This window comes from Trichoplusia ni, chromosome 13, assembly GCF_003590095.1.
Source record: "Trichoplusia ni isolate ovarian cell line Hi5 chromosome 13, tn1, whole genome shotgun sequence".
NCBI lineage: Eukaryota > Metazoa > Arthropoda > Insecta > Lepidoptera > Noctuidae > Trichoplusia > Trichoplusia ni.
The window spans coordinates 4,424,550-4,442,583 of NC_039490.1; the positions used below are offsets into that span (position 1 = coordinate 4,424,550).

General features: G+C 34.5%; 1 non-coding gene across 1 annotated transcript; it reads left to right on the forward strand.

Moving 5' to 3' along the window:
• The first annotated feature begins 1,128 nt into the window (after positions 1–1,128).
• On the forward strand, positions 1,129–1,210 carry Trnal-aag. The gene has a single exon. It is a non-coding gene; the product is annotated as a tRNA-Leu (tRNA).
• Positions 1,211–18,034: the final 16,824 nt, after the last annotated feature.

Below are 18,034 nucleotides of genomic sequence, written 5' to 3' on the forward strand. Positions count from 1 at the left end.
GGTGCCTGTCAGTAATTTTGACTGTTCGGGTAGTCGAAGGTTGGAAGAGTTCCCGCTTGGGCCTCGGCTAAAGGTAACTGGCTCAGCTCGAACCGGTCGCGCTGGAGAACATATGGACCGGCCTATGTCCAGCAGTGGACTACTATAGGCTGAGATGATGATGATGATGACGGCTCGAACCTTCCCCTCCCGCAGAGTGAAGGAAGTCTATGAGGATTCCTTCCAGGTAAAAAAGGATGGTAGAGTTCACCACGCCAAATCCCCTAAGCGTGACGTTTCGATCCCCGCGTAGGACAAGCATTTTTTGTGATTCACGAATGCTTGATCTGAGTGTCGGTGTCAATTCCTTTATAGAGGAACTTTTTTTTTAAAGTGTGACATTTTTTTGATGTAACATTTTGACGTTTAAGGACAAAAGTTGGTTTCTTTTAAAGATCTATGGAGTTTGCGCAACTATTGTCATCATAAAGTTACTACTAATTGAATTTCAATATAAAAAGAGGACCATTGTCCGTGGCCTTTTGTTACTGACTGTACATGGCCGTCTGAATAGAGGCGATCAATATAATTGCTGTCTACCTGTACGCGTGCGTTTTACCATCATACACGGGTATTGATGACATGTAAAAGTTTAAACTGCTTAAGTAAAAATGGGATTATAGTAAATAGGGTTTCGAATGTATATATAGTGATAGTGGTTGTTGGAGATTGTAGTTTTTGCGGTTTGTTTTCATTTATGTTTATGAAGAATAATTTTATTTTGTAAAAAGGATCAAAGCACAAAAATTGAAATTGTGTTAGCAACAAAACCAGTTATTTTTATTATATACTCATGCATCACTAATTAATTGAATTGTAAAGATACTTTTCGTTTTTTAAGTAATTTCAAGTTTTTATTTAATGATATACATTGTATATATGCAGTAATTTTACAAATTCGTTACAAATTTTACAAAACCCTTAAATCTCCTTAACTTTCGAACAGTAGATTTTTGTCAAGAAGTATAAAAGGCAGGAAAATATTAATATCTTTAACTTTTCATTCTTATATATTTCAATAATATTCTGAAAATCAAAATTACAATTGATCACTGAAATAACATCGTTATTTAGTCATATATCTCTCGTGGTAGCGTGGCCGAGCGGTCTAAGGCGCTGGTTTAAGGCACCAGTCTCTTCGGAGGCGTGGGTTCGAATCCCACCGCTGCCAAAAAACATTTGACGATGCGCTTTTTGGCTTATTAAAATTGATCTTGAACAATAATACATACTGCACTGTATTAATAAGTGTTTTCAATTTTTTACACAATCATTATAAATGCAAAAGTATACGTATATAAATTACTAGCTTTTCGCCCGCGGCTTTGCCCGCGTCGAGGTCGGTTATATCGCGTTGCCAAGAGAACTCTTCAAAAGTCCGGAATAAAAACTTCTACGTCTTCTACTTCTAACGTTCTTTCTCAAGGTCAACTCTATCTCTGTACCAAATTTCATTAAAATCAGTTCAGTGGTTTAGACGTGAAAGCGTAACAGACAGACAGACAGAGTTACTTTCGCATTTATAATAATAGTAGGGATAGTGCACTCTCTTGTGTGTGTTTGTATATTTATTAAAATCTAAGCACATGAATATTGTACAATTTTCGCAACTCCGCAGGGTCATGAACGTCGTGCGATCCCAAAACTGTAGATACACCTTTATTTAATAAACAATTGTACTTCTTTTTTGTTATAAATTAGGTATTGGCAGACAACCTAAATACTCAGCCCATTATCCCTAATTTAAAAAAATCTCGACAATTACATTTCTAAATCAACTTGAACTACAGAAAGTGGACTTTATTTCTAGCATAATAAAACACAAAATCGTTACTCTACAGTTTTTTGAAACAAACTTATAGTAAGCAATACTAAATTCAGGCGTCAGCAATTTTATATTGTGCTTTTCTCAGAATCTTATTTAATTTAAAAAGGAAAATTCTGTTATTTTTCATCGAGTAATGTTTTTCGATAAATTATTTGGTACAAATTGCAAAAGCATTTCAATATTGTTTTAAGATCAAATTATTTCAATATACTGATTTTTAAATGTCCGACTGTGAAGAAATGTCTTTCTCATAAGAACAAGCATTGATTAGCAAACTTAGTCATTAAAGCTTGTAAAAATGACTGCTAGTCAAGCAAAAAGTCAAGCAACGATTGCTTTGTGCCATTGTTTCAGATAATGTCTTTTTTTTTGTTAGACGGGGTAGATGCGGGTAGCGTCACACTCTTTCTGACTATTAAAAAAACGCCGTGTTAAGTCTCCCGCACACAGTCGGTACGTGGCAATGCATAGCAATTCTTCACGCACCGACTGCTGGGTACCTTCGGCCTATAGTGGCCGACGGCTTTCTCTAACGGAAAGAAGACGTAATAAGTGCGTTGGCTTCTCAACATTGATTGTGGGGTGAAAATGGCTTATATAAAACTGTTGTCAATGCATGACAGCGTATTAGACGGTGTAGAACGACATCACCCTTCCACAACAACAATATTACTAAAAGAACTAATATTAAGGCTAGCATTTAGATAGTTAATATTTCTAGAAAATACATTCTGAAACTGAAAATTTAATTACCATTTTCAACTATAAATAGAAAATCAATCGCAAATTATTTAATAAGCATAAAACGGCTGCAAATTGTGCGGTTGGGATCAAATTGGAACCCACGTGATAACTAACGCGGTTCCACCCGTATAAATGGCTGGAAGTGAAAACAATATAACCTATATTATCAAAAGTTACTTGAGTGAAATAAGGAAAGAATCGGACATTTCTAAGATCTTAAACCAGTGCAACTCAACTATTTTTTGCAGCGGGCCGTGTTTCCATCATCTACTTCTGTCATTTAGAGTAAAATACTAGGTATATTGAATAAAAACAAATAAAAATCTATATTTCATAGTCTTGGTACACCAAGAAGTGAAAATCGAACAATATGCGACCAAAATACAAACTTTTAAAACATTAATTAAATAAAAGATATAAAAACATGTCTCTCTATTCCTTTTTGTAATAGATTCGTGTGCTGTCAAAAAATGCTTAAGCCTTTAGTACTCAACTTTTATTTCTTCAGCTTAAATAAATTAAAATTTTAAAAATTACCACTTCTATGACTATACATCTTTGTGTTTCCGTTGCTGAAGGACGATTGAATGACGACACTGTCAGTGTCATTGGCAAAAGATAATGTCAGTCCCGGTGTCACGTGGTTGCGAGCGACGGGACTTATTCTCAAATCGTTGTACTTATTGACAGTGAAACAATTCAGTGAGCTTTCTTGAGAAAAGACATGTATAAGAACTAAAATTTTCTTTAGTTTTAGATTGATTGTAAAGGCCAATCATCATTGAATGGGTTCTTGTTGTCTGAGATTTTTGTTATTCAATGTTAGAGTCTAAGTTTTCTGTTAATGAATAAAATGGAGACATCTTACCTGGGTTTTCTCCAGCCAGCACTGGTAAAAAGTAACAAAACTTCGTCAATCGACAGTAATCTACTTCTGAACCAAGATCTACAAAGACTATTGTGGAGATTTGTTGACGAGAAGGATTTCCTAAGATTTCCTGCAATTCTAAAGAAAAATGAGTGTTCAGTTACAATGATTCTGATGAACTCATTGCATCTTAAGATTTCAGTAATTTTCTAGAAGGAAGATTTAATTACTTCCATGTAAAAAAATATTATTAAAATAAAACCAACATTCTCCGTAACACGTAGTATATTCAGCAACATACGTCGGTTAGAACAAAAAAATATATCCTAGCAAGATGTATGAGAGTATCTTAATCTTGATCCGGTCATTCCGTAGACAGTTGACCATTTTTCTCATAACGCTATAACGAGTACCTCCGTATTTCGGAAGTCACGGTAAATTGTGGATCCTTCTGTTATTTACACATCTTTGAAAGTAATTTCAGGTAGTAAGAAGCTAGTAAGTCTGAAGACCAGTATTAGTAAAGAAATGCCCTGGATGTGTTTCCAAGGTAAAACACACTGCGTCCATCGTTTTAGCCTTTTCCCAAACATATTTGAGAAAAGGCTAAAACGATGAAAATGTATTAATCGATGCTACGTCAAGTCGCTTTGGTACCCTAAAAAAGCACCAATAGCTTATTACATTTGATCGGGTTCAATTATTTTGCTAACCTTCTTGGATGAATCGCCAGTCGTAACCTCCTCTGTTGCTGACCGTACCTGATGCTATAATGTCAAACACACATTGTCATGTCAGCGAATTTATATGAACTGCACTCGATAATACGTGTCGTGGATATATCGTGCTTTAGAAACAACTGAGTAATCTATAATGATAAATGGGAACTGTCTGGTTGCATCGATTCTGTCGGGAGAAATATGGATGTATCGTAGTAGTTTGAAAACACATGTTTGCTTGCATCATGTGTACTACTAGATGCTACTATTGGTGTACGGATTATACAATTTATTGAAGAACAAAATACATGTAACCGTCAATTTTTAAGGATGAGTGATTGTACTCCTAGTACAATCACTCATCTAGTAGTCTGTACTCCTAAGACTTTTTTCGGACTGGAAGTCATCATGCGGAATGGAGTGTCCACTGATTAAAAGCCTCCAAAGTTTTTCGCTATTTTCATTTCTGGTTTAAAGTATCCATGATTTAACCTTCACATTCAAAACGTCACATTTCCAATGTATTCTAATAAATTGTGACAAATTTTGTGACTCGTTACTGTCGTTAGAGATTTGCAACGCCGCGTCCCACTCCGGGGAATGCAAATGTTTTCGTATAATTAAGTAAATGAACCTATTCATATACAAACAGGAATTTAGTATATTTTGAGGTAAATATTTTGGTTAAATGGAGGACGTTCTTGAGCAAAGGATAAATGTGATTTAAATTGTGACGACGTTAAGCATTGTATTTGGGAACGTCACTGAAAGTATTTCGTCTTGATTTCGCTGCTCCAACGTAGACAGTGTTTTGTTTCCGTCATGCAGACACAATCTACGTATATGCAGTGAATGTTACATTACTGGTACATACATATGACAGAAGTAATAGGTACCATAAATATGAAGCTATGATGGTCTAGTGCCAAGACAACCACAATACATTTCTCGAGTTTCCCAAAGCACGCACCAACTTTTGGACTCTGCGATTTAGATAAATGTATCACAGATTTCATGATTTGTAAGGCACATTATAACCTGGGTCTCTCTCCGATCTTTTCAGATACCTAGACCTTCCTTATGAGGGTAAGGGAACAGAGAATACATACCTATGTTGGCGCACACGCTTGATGTTTTTCTCGACTCTATCCACCATGGCGGAACGGTCTTATCAAAGATGAGACTTGTGTTTGATACAAGATACCAAAGTATTCACGATTACGCCCTGCCTGTAACAAAGGCCTCTGTCACTGTTACGACAATGTTAACCTGCCAGTACTGTAACCTAAAATGTGATTTCTTGCATAAAAATGGCTGGCATTTCCTTAAGAGAAATGAGAGTGTCTTAAGGAAATATCCTTCAATTTTCATAGGTATACAAGTGTGCGGTAATATAACCTCACGCGTAGACGCGATGTTTTCACGAGATCATAATGTTTTCCTCAATAATTGCTTTTAATTAGACACGTAATATATTGCTGTTCGTAATTCTGCTTACGCTGAGGTAAGCACTAAGAAAAATCTATGATAATATCTAATCAGGAACGGGTAAGAAGATGTAATTAAATTATAACTAGCTGTAGTCCGCGGCTTTGTTTGCGTGGTTTATAGATGTAAAGAACAATATTAATTATCTATGCTAGCTTTGTTCTAGAATTATTTTTTAGCTACTTTTTGGTACATAAGCTATGCGTAGCTTGACGTGTTTTAAAACTTATTATATAATTAATCCTAAATATTGACCTTGTATAGACCAGGGGTCGGTATCCTGGTGTAATGCTGAGAAACTGTACTAATTAACTAAATGACTGCCTACAGTAGCACAGTTAGCAAAACTACACGTCCAGTTGGCCTATTGGAATAACGTTTGACACAATCTAAGTGGTATCTTTTTGCTGAAAAACCAAGAACAACACCGCAGACTACAGTTGTAGCTACTATTAACACAAGTCACATGCGTGTTAATGTGTTTTCTTTCATTAAAACATTAATTATAGCGTTCTGGTTTCACCGACTTTCGCGAAATCGCTTTGCTTGATGACAGCTATAAAAGCAGATATTTTGATTTAGCCATGTCTTCATTTGTTCAAATATTTGCTTTGTAAATTTTTTGTAACCAATGATAATTTAATATTAAAGAAGTATAGTAGAAAGTATCGTCAAACACGAGTTTAAATGAACTTTCAATTTACTAATTATTCAATTATTTCAATTTATTTAGTCTACTCTCAAATTTTATAACGCAGTACTATTTTAGAGCTACTTTCGGATTATAGTTAGGTAGGTAACATATTGCAAGATTTATGGATCACGCATGAGTAAACTTTAGTATCAAAAAAACCTTTTTTGACTGAAAAGAGTGAATGTAAAGAAAATTAAATCATTCGTTCATACTATGAATGCTTTACAAAGATGTTCTATAGGTCTCATGGATACTTCGTTATCCAAAGGCTGGCTTGTAGCTTCTTTTACGGATTGGCATTGCCATCCAACGCCGCATCTATGGCGTATATATATTTTGACACTATTTTATTTATTTTGCTTCAAATTGTTTCAGTTTTTCCTCTTTTTAAAGCTTATTCATTTTTTTTTAATAAGTCCTGAGATAAAACTATATTTTTAACATAGTTCTCCTTCTTCTCTCTTATTAAAGCCTCCATATATTTTTCCTTATTCAATATTAATCTTCATCTAATCGTTTTCAAATTCATTGAGAAGCATTTCTCAACATTCCTTGCCTCTTAATTACTTTCAAATGGACGCCATTAAGTATATAATTTGAAAAGGACAACTTTAATGAGATTAGGAACAAACTTGGTGAATCCCAGTAATCCTGGATTTTGAAAGTTTTTACGCGTGGGCATGACAGATTACTTTGTCTTTGAAGTTAAATTACACACAGACAATGCTATTTGAAATTGTTATATGTCTATATTGGGTTCACCGATAGAAGTACTTCACGGATAGTAAATGGCACATTTTTGCAAACTCTAGATTTTCTAACCTAAAAATACAAATAATATTTGAATAAAGTCAACTTGCTAAAAAACTGATCATTTATGTATGGCATTTAAATATCACTCGATATCGACGAATTATAAGGGCTTAGCAAACACCATCTTGGTATGAATATTATTTACAATGTAAATGTTATTAGCAAGTTTTATATGAAATCAAAAATCCAATTTTTGATTTTTGAATCTAATGTAATGTGTGCTTTTCAAATTTAACTTATGTTAAGGTAGTAAAACACTCCTAATCTATACTATTATATAAAGCTGAAGAGTTTGTTTGTTTGTTGGTCCAAATTGAAAAATTAAATTTTTGTGTTGAATAGACCATTCATCGAGGAAGGCTTTAGGCTATAAACCATCACGCTGCGACTAATAGGAGCGAAGATACAATGGAAAATGTGAAAAAAACAGGGTAGGCATAAATCATAACTTATATCTTCTATCTTCTACCCACGGGGACGAAGTCGCGGGCAACAGCTAGTTCAATATATTCCTAATTAATTAATTCAAATCATTTAAGACTACAATTCAAATAAAAGAAGCAGTTCCACAAAAACTTTTATTCATAAAATTACTTCAGTATTTTGGTTGAAGCCATGTATATGAAAACAACGATCAAAACAAAGTTTAACCCTTCCAAAAAGCTTCACAATACAGTTTCAACACCAAAACCTGACATTATAATTAGTAAATAAACTTCCAATATTATATACAAACAACTAATAATTAATTACGGTTGTCGTTAAACTTTAATGTTAACCAAACTAAGGTGTGTTTACATAAATATGCTAATTGTGAGATTATTCGAATATTTTGACTCCGAAGTCCCACATATTGACATTCTCCAAAACTGATTGCTTTATGACATTGTAATTGTTAACGTCAACTCAAACACTCAATTGCAACAAAATGACATTTCGATTTGTTGAGTCATAGAATTTGTGATATATTTCTAAAACCCACACAACACCAAATAGCGCACAGAAACGAGACGTTTGACTTGGCAGTCCATTTTTTGGAAAATGGCTACGTGTAAATGTGAGTCCTTCGCCTGATCTCTATCCAGCCATTCCTTTGAGAATCGGACAATAAGGGCAACAGACACCAAGCACCATTAAATTGAAACACTATTTATCTGCGGCGGCACACAGATTGCTCGCTCTATTAGTCAAACATAAAAAGACAGTTTGAACAATCATTGTTAAACATTTAATAGCCGGCACTAACAAATGTTAGACTAACGACAAAAGTTCCAGAGGACGTAGACAATGTTACATAAAAGACAGGAATAGAAAACTTCAAAGATATAAGAATGACATTTGATAGGTACCTTTGACTTACGAGTATCTATCACTTCGTTCGACGTTACCGTTAGGCCCAGGGTGGGAGCTGCTCGTAGTTTCCAAAAACGTTAGACAGCTCGTGAAGTCGTGTATCCAACCATGCTGTAGACCATCCACTGCAAAGGAATTGATAGAGTGGTTTCGTGTATACCAAGACCATTAGCTTGGCCGATTCAAAAAGAGATAAAATAGTGTAGGTTAGGTACAACCCGGTCTCAGAGAGCTTTGTGTAACTTAAGAACAGAAAGAAATGAAGTAAGAAGCAGCGAGAAGAAGAAAATAGTTTACTGATGATGCAAGACACAATCGCAACTTGGAACAGAAAACATTCGTTTTATGTCATCATCACCTCTTAAAGCCATGACTGCACAGATAGTTGAGTGGCAAAGGCCACCACGCTATAACGTTGCAGCTACAATTCCCGCGTTAGACAAGCATTTGTATTTTGAGTCTAGGTATCTTCGTGCATACAATATTTTTGACACAAGGACAAAATGCTTCGAGTGAAAGCGGTATTTAACAAAAATAAAGGTAAATTTGGCCATGCTGGGTGTAGAACAGCGAACAGCACGCTATTGTGCACTGTCTCGGTTCCAAAACTGCTTCAACTTTACTATAAATAGTCGTAATAGACCTCTGCTCAATACTTCTGTACATACACATACACTAAGACACACACACACATACACATATACTAAGTGAATAATCTCAATGGGTAAACTTAGCATTAAACTTTAATGCTAACCAAACTGTTACAGTCAATAATGTGAATTTCTGTATTACCTTGAATTATTCGCTCGGGACCGGATTTAAATGTAAATGTTTGTTCGTTGCATTATGATAATAATACAAACACAGCTGTATTCCCGATGGGATAGATAGAGATGTTTCGCGAACTAGATATTATATCGGAATAACGAGAGGGTTTTGAAGGTAATTTTTAATGGGCTTTAATACAGAAGAAGGTTGTGAAAATTGCTTTTTCTTTTTCGTTGTAATGATTTTATGTGTTACTGAGCTGTTGCCCGCGACTTCGTCCACGTGGTTAGAACTTTCCCCTTGTTTTCCACATTTTCCATTATATCTTCGCTCCTATAAGTCGCAGCGGGATGTTAAATAGCCTTCCTTGATAAATGGTCTATTCAACAGAAAAATAATTTTTCAAATCGAACCAGTAGTTCCTGAGATTAGCGCTTTCAAACAAGCAAACAAACAATCAAACAACCAAACTCTTCAGCTTTATATATTAGTATAGAAGTATAGATTTACTAAGTGATATTAAAAATGGAATATATACAGATAACATGACGTGTGAATTTGTTTCACATTTATTTTTAGGTTATTTTAATCTATTACTTGTATACTAGCTGATACCCGTGGGTCCGCCAGCTTCAAATCGAAAAATGATCCCACGGGAACATAAAATCGGGATAAATACTAACCTATGTGTTTCATAGGTTCTAAACTATCTGTGAACCTAGTATCGTTAAATCCGTTCAGTAGTTTCTAGGTGAAACAGGAACCACCATACATATTTACATAACTTCGCGTTATCAATATTAGTAGGATAGTGCTACTAAGTTAGAAACTTAGCATGTACTGAAGCAACGTTGTCCTCAATACAATAATTCGTCACGTAAACGCCATAAAAATTATCCAATTTGCAGAATAAACCATTGCGGCGTACGCACCGGTTTCAAGGTGTCGCTAACTCTGAGGTCCCGGGTTCGATCCCCGGTCGGGTCAATATAAAAAATCATATTTCTACATTGTCTCGGATCTGGGTGTTTGTGGTACCTTCGTTGTATCTGAATTCAATAGTAATAACACAAGTGGTTTAGCAACTTACTTTGGGTTCAGAACAATGTATGTGATGTTGTCCGCATTTTATTTTCATTTAAATTTTATTTCAAACTGCAAACTAAGGAAGAAACTTCTCTGTAGCCTACATAATCTTTATATTGAAACGTGATACAACATGATATTACAACTTTTTGCGGAGGCGTCTTACGCACAATACTCTGCTAACCTAATTCACAAACTAATTTAGGCACTCTATTTATAGATGGTATTGAAACAGTATTATATTATCTGCCCACGATATTTGTCGAGTTAGGATTCGTTGTACTTTTCATAACAATAAAAGTTTATTAATATTTTATGAGGAAAAACTTAAACGTTGGATAAAGAACCGGGTCAGTGCGAGTCGAAATCGCAGTGTTCTGTACCTTTTGCTAAAAAAACACCCATTATATTAAGTATGTGTGCACGGATAGCCGAGCGGTTGAGGTCGCCAAGCCAAACTCACTAAGCGCTACGTGTCATGTACATGTCGCGAGTTCGATCCCAGCCTAGGACATGCGTTTGTGTGATCCACTAATGCTTGTTCTGCCTCTGGGTGTCTTTTTTAGTGCACGTGATTTGTATGTTTGTGAAACCCCCGCCACACAAGGATTTAATTCCTTGCTACAAGAGTAGTTCAAAAAAAGATTATTCTGTTTTCCTCCTTTTGTATATGGGAAACAAAAAATACACAAATTTTGACCGTCTATCTTCATGAGGCATGGTGACGGTCGGATAGTCCGAGTCTTATAGTTTCCCGTTTTCCATTTTGGTTCGAAAAAAAAATATGAAACATCCCATCAAGCCCATCAAAAGTAGTTCTGGTGACTGATCTTAGGGTGATGTTCAGGGTCTAGCACCAACTCTTAAAGTATTATTATTACAATTGTGAAAACGTGACAGAACACAACACAGCGTAGAACGGCATATCTCTTCTATAACTTCAAGCCTTCTTAGTAGTGACAATAAGCAGAAATCTCTTTAAGCATTAATTGCGACTTTGAAATAAATACGTATTCCAAGCATTCACTTTATTCAAGCTTACTGTATAAATTAATAGTTGGAAATGATGTGTAGTTGCAGTTTCAACGAATCACATCTGAGTGAAATACATCGAATGTAAAGCCTTCTTCAAACAGAGAATTACTGAAAACATTATGTTTGTAGTTTACAAGGTTTAAATACTGTTGCGTCAGTAATAGGAATTCTGTGATTTGTGCGAGTGAAAAGGAAATGTATTTCTTTTATATATATAGATAGTGCAATTTCGTTGGCCCTTGCTGATGGAGGTCGCGCTTTCGATTGGCACCAGGACAAATGGTATTTTGATGTATACGATAATTTGTTCTTTATCTGAGTGTACTCTATGTGTAGGTGAATATGTTTGTATGCATTTATTGAAATATACATTTATTTATTAGTTATTTAGTTCTCGTAATATAACCGTTGTTTAGTGTTAAACTATCTAACTACAATCTTGAATATGATTTGATTTTTTTACTTTAAATTATTGCACGTAAATTTTGATTCATAACTTGTCATAATTATTGCATATTTTCTGATACACACATGTGTAATAAATTAATATGTTGGTGTTTCGATAAGAATCTCTAAATGAGAAGTTTCTGAAAAAGCGTCATCGCGATCAGACAGTAGGTTAGTAAAGATACGAAAGACAAACAACCATTATACATGTAATCTATACTAATATATAAAGCTGAAGAGTTTGTTTGTTTGAATGCGCTAATCTCAGAAACTACTGGTCCAAATTGAAAAATTCTTTATGTGTTGAATAGACCATTCATCGAGGAAGGCTTTAGGGTATAAACCATCACGCTGCGACTAAAAATGTGAAAAAATAGGGCAGGTATAAATCATAACTTATATCTTCTACCCACGAGGACAAAGTCGCGGGCAACAGCTAGTTATACATAAAACCACATCTTGCCAACGTAGAATAAATTACAATTACTGTGACTTCATAATAAACATAACCAAACAAAGCTACGTTTTACAAAGTCAATGCTATGAGACGGCTTACCGAGGAGTGCCATCAAACAAGTATAAAAATAAACAAAACCCCTGACACACGTTGATTTTAAATTGTCGTAGGATGTATGTTAAAAAGTAATTCTGAAACCTTTAATTAAATACCCACATTTGTAAATTCAAAAAAAGGTATAGATCCGCAATTTTATAGCGGCAGCCATTTGGAAAGAATTGTCAGACATACGTAGCTAAGAGCACGCTCGACTATATCACATTTCAACAAAAAAAACCCTCAAAATCAGTTTATCCATTTAGGAGCTTTAATAATGCAAACACACAAACACATCTTACAAAACCATGGCTTTTTTAAACGATGGTCGATGACACACCATGGAACTCACAAGTGAAACAAGAAACTCATCACCAGAAAAGCAAGAATTCCTCGAATATTCCCATTTGCTCTCTGCATGACAACAATATCCAGGCAGCAACTATTTATTCAAGTAAAAACTAACCTTTTAACGAAGGAGGTCAGATAACGTCTAGCGATATTACGTCACTCAGTCAATATCGACTGGCCGGTATTAATATTCATGACTAATTAATTCTACTCTTTCTAATCGGTTCTCGTCTCGATTTGACATTTAACTTTACTTGAAGTAATTAAAGTCTTGACTTTGTTACTAACTAAGCTTTGAAAGGAGTTTAGTATTTTTCATAGACTGAGTTATTATACGAACAAACCGCGATGATACTACAATTATGAGCCACGCAATGACAATTTTTGTTAATCATTTAATTAATCAACTCATATTATTGTGGTACTTCGCTGGACTAGGTGTCTCCAAAAGGTTGTGTTTTTCACAAAAAATACATCTCAACTGCCGTTCCTGGTCTGCGGATATGGTAAGCAAGAACTTCTGAGCGTAAATTGGAACGTCTTATGTAGTACCTATATCACGTGTCTTTGTAATTTACCAGCACCTCTTAACGTTAAATTATTAGAGTTGAAGACGAACCCTTTGTTTCTACGCCGTGTCGATATCACAACTTTTAAAACTTTAACATAAAGTTACCCCTTTCGGGATTTGCTGAACATCATCTTACATGCAAAAATGTCCACAAACAGAATCTATCACCATTTTTTTAATATACCAGCCTTTGAAACGTGACGATATCACAGCGTGCTTGCTTCTTGCTTCCCCAACTGCAAAAGTTCTGTTGTAAGAGGGATGATAGACCCCCTGTTCTCTTGTAACTAACAAACGCACTTTATCACGATCTTCGTAACAATAGGGACCTTGAGAATACAACCAGCTGTGCAGTACACGTGTACCTTATGATCATTAAGTTTCCACACTTCCTAGAAAAAAGATGATATACGGTTTTTCATGCTTTCTTTTGGGTATTAATTTTACTGTTGGGCATAAGTTTTCAATCTTGCTCTTTGCTTTCAGCATATTCCTGCTATATCTTTCGTCATGTTTTGTTTATAAATTTGTTCTATTGTGAAAATACCTTCCGTATTTATTTAAAAATTCTTGTTTTTTACCTTCCTTAAACGATTATGCAAGCAGGTAGCAGACGAGGTTAATCCATCAGATTTTTATTTTAAAATATTCAAATTATCTAAGTACATTTCACCCAAAAAATATTTTAAAGGAAAAATTTTCAGAACAATTTTGAACTCGGCTTTTGTTACTTCTGTATGGAAAATTTAACAATAGGATAACAAATCTTTCTTTAACTCTGATAATGGTCTGATGTTGTGGTTGAAGCTACGATTTCTATGAAAATTCTTGTGAACCATAATTGTTGAAGATGTTCAGAAACATTTAATGATATTCCAAACCTTGAAAACTTTTATTAATATTGTTAAATGAAAATGAGTTTGTTAGGAAAAAGCAGCCATGTGCGAGTTGAACAGTTTGTCACCAGAGTGTATCTCAAGAACGTTTATAGCTACTCTGCTGAAGTTTTTACAGATGAAGCATTTTTTTTGTGGCTATAACAACAAATTATTGATGAACAGATTTATATTATAATATAAATTGATTGAAGCAACGGATTTAGTTTATAGCCTACTTGTACCTAATCCACAGTGTCGCAACACAAACCATTATCTTCTTTTATTTGCCCACACTCCAAACGTTCTTTTCCCGTCACATCTCGAAAACGTCTGCCTCAAGAGCAACATAAAAAAAAAACACATAATGAAAAAAAACCACCAGTCCCAGTCTTCAAATACAAAAAGAAACTAAGAAAGCACAAATCTTTTCATTGGCTTAATTACAAAATTATGAGCCCCTTAGCAACAGCCGATACAGAAATTAATTAACGTTGTGGAACGTCTAATTAAATACTTAATTGTACTCAATTATTCCTTTAGAATGGAGTCGAGTGCCAAGTTTTCTGAACAACGACATTGTTTTTATAACCTCTTTGGGGTTGATTTCAGAAGGTTTGAATTGAGAGTTTAGTGGTGGTGTTATATTATTATTAGAAACATTTCTTGAAATGTAACGTGTTTTTGTTAAAATATCACTTCTTGCAGTTCGTAGCGATCCTTGAATGCTTGATGAACGATTGAATTCGAGAAGAGGTGGTGGTTATTATCATCAATTATGTCTAACACGGTTTTAGTGTGAGAGTGTAGTTTTCAAGTTTCAATATGCGCATTAAATCTTAGTAGTTCTTTCAAATGGAAAATAATCAATATTGAATTGAATACGTACGATCAACGATTTATTTTGGAGACATTTTTTATTCCATTTTATATGCATACTAGCTGTTGCCCGCGACTTCGTCCGCGTGGTTAGACGATATAAGTTATGATTTATACCTGCCCTGTTTTTTCCACATTTTCCATTGTATCTTCGCTCCTATTAGTCGCAGCGTGATGGTATATAGCCTAAAACCTTCCTCGATGAATGGTGTATTCAATACAAAAATATTTTTTCAATTTGAACCAGTAGTTCCTGAGATTAGCGCGTTCAAACAAACAATCAAACTCTTCAGCTTTATATATTAGTATAGTTTATGTCTAAGCATATTTTTGCAATTCCTTTTTTTATTAACCTCCCTTGTAAAATGACCAGCACTGCTATAAAAATAAAACCATGAACTACAATTTACATAATATTTATACATATACCATCTTTGACAGAATACACGATAATTTCGTATGCCACTCTAGCATTCTCTCTCTGCGGTATTCGACAATATAATCAAAATAATTTAGCAAGCGTACAGCAGCCACAAGGAGTAGAACGTCAAAGACAATTGCAAGTCTAGAATACTTGCTCTCTGTCTCGTTAATGGAGATCAAATTTGTAAAGGAAGCTGTGTTGTCAAACGGAACCGCATAGAGGTCAAAGGTTTAATTAAAACGACGTAAAGACATTTATGGAAGTAAATGGATTTTATACATTTTGAACAAAGTATGTTAATTTAATACTAGTCTAGGCTTCGTTACGTATAAGGAGAGTTAAATCATGTGGCATTCAGGTTCCCTCATAATATTAATTAAGAAATAACATAAAACTTTAAAAGGTCACATTTGAACTTTGTATGCTTTGGGATCGAACCTTTCCCTCGTTCATTCAAATCCATGTACGCATAACTTATACTATTCTGTAAGGATATTCAGAATTGTGACTAATGAAAAAATGTCAAAGTCGCTGACTGACTCTTACGACGTTATGTCTGTTAACACAGATGGCTGCTATCACTGTTATGTTAACGATGGCCAACTTAAGTCCATATTTTCTAATAGCATGAAAACACCCATTGCAAACAAAAAATTAAATTCCCATTAAACACATCAATTCATCTTCCAAAGTCTTTTCATGTTTATTTGCAAGCTCATCCCAAAAAAGAAACGCCAAAATATTTAGTATGCAAGGAATGCACCTTAAAAGTTCGGCGCAGGCTAGAGAGGTCACGACACAAGGCTGACCTTAACGAAATCTCCTTGGTACTTTATTATGTAAATATCCCGGAAAAGTTGAACACTTTCCAAAAATGTTGGTTGTTTTCATTCGAAAGAACCAATTTACGAATGAAAAGAATAACGGGAAATCGTAAGAACTTTATAGCGAGTTATTTTAACACAGTTACAGTGAAATTTAGAAATGATTATGGTAATGGACAAATTGAGGTCCGCTATCATCATTCTAGCCTTTTCCCACCTATGTCGTTGACGTCTAACAAAATGTAGCTTTGTTTTACTTGACTGCCGATTGGTTGAGGTCACCAGGTGTCGCAGGTTAGATCCATTCGTAGTACAAGTATTTGTTTGATCCAGGAAAACTTGTCTGAGTCTGGGTGGATTTTGGCATAGACTTAAATGTTAATAAAATCCATTGCAGAACAACGTCTGAATTCCGTAGTGCGAGTATAGTTTTTTGAATAAACACATACACAGCATTTTTACAGAGTTAGAAAATTGTGCTAATAAAAACAATAATACTTGAAAACCTAAGCTCCAACAATAACAGGCTATACTGTTACGAACACCCTTGAAAGTTGCTCAACTGCGCACCGCGAGAAGTATCATTACCTAACTTTACTCTTTCACACATTGTGTGTGAGAAAATATAAAAAAGTTCTAAACACAAACAACTAAGTGATCTACTATTTTTGTTTTGAATTCTCAGCTGTTCTCAATCGCTGAATCGATTGCGGATCCAATTAGGATTGATAGAATCAATGGCTGAACTCATTGCATAATTTAAATATTACCGTCTGTCGTCGTACAGGATAAAAATGTTTTTTTTTTAAGTATTTAAAAAAACTATGTTTATTTTCTAGAGTCCATATAAAAGTAAAACACCTTATATATAATTTGTTTTAATTTATTTATTTTTACATACCTCTGGACCTAACAGAAGCGGCTAAAATGATATTTTATCAGAATCATATTATGAATTAATCTATTGTTCTGTACTTTAATTATACTTTAAGACGGTATAGAATGCTCTTAAAAAATCGCTGTATATAATGTAGAGCCTTACTTTTAAAGCACGGAATTCCACAAATTATTTAAATACGTTACGTAAGAACTTTACAATTAACGATAGGAAACACTAAAATTGAAGTTGAAGCAGTATTTTTATGAATCATATTAAAACTCTCCAAAAGCACGATTTTAGTTCCCCAGCTTTGGCCAGCACGGTCTCTCTTATGCATATTCCTTTGTTTGATTATATTAAGCTTTTGCCCTCAGGTCATAGGGAAAGTAAAATATACCTTTTGTTACATCCCTTTTATGTACCTTAAAGGTCAGGCAGTTCATAGAAAACGTTTTTAGATGAAGTTTGTGATATAATGGCCTTGTGACGTGATTCGAATTATAATGTATGGAGAAAATATTAATGTTCAATAATCTTAGTAAAGAAATGCGCAAACGGTTTGGAATAAAAGGGAATAATTCTTTAATATCAAGAACGAACGTGAGTATATTTATGCACTAAAAACAACTAAACCCATCGCTGGATACAAAAAGTTGGCGTTTGTAAAAGTCATTTAGCTCCAATAATTGTTTTGCGAATTCCGAAACAACAAGAGTTTTGTTTGAATTATTTAAAATTCAACTTTTTTATATAAGAAATCGTAACCCTTTAGAATCAGAATTCATTATTTGTAAA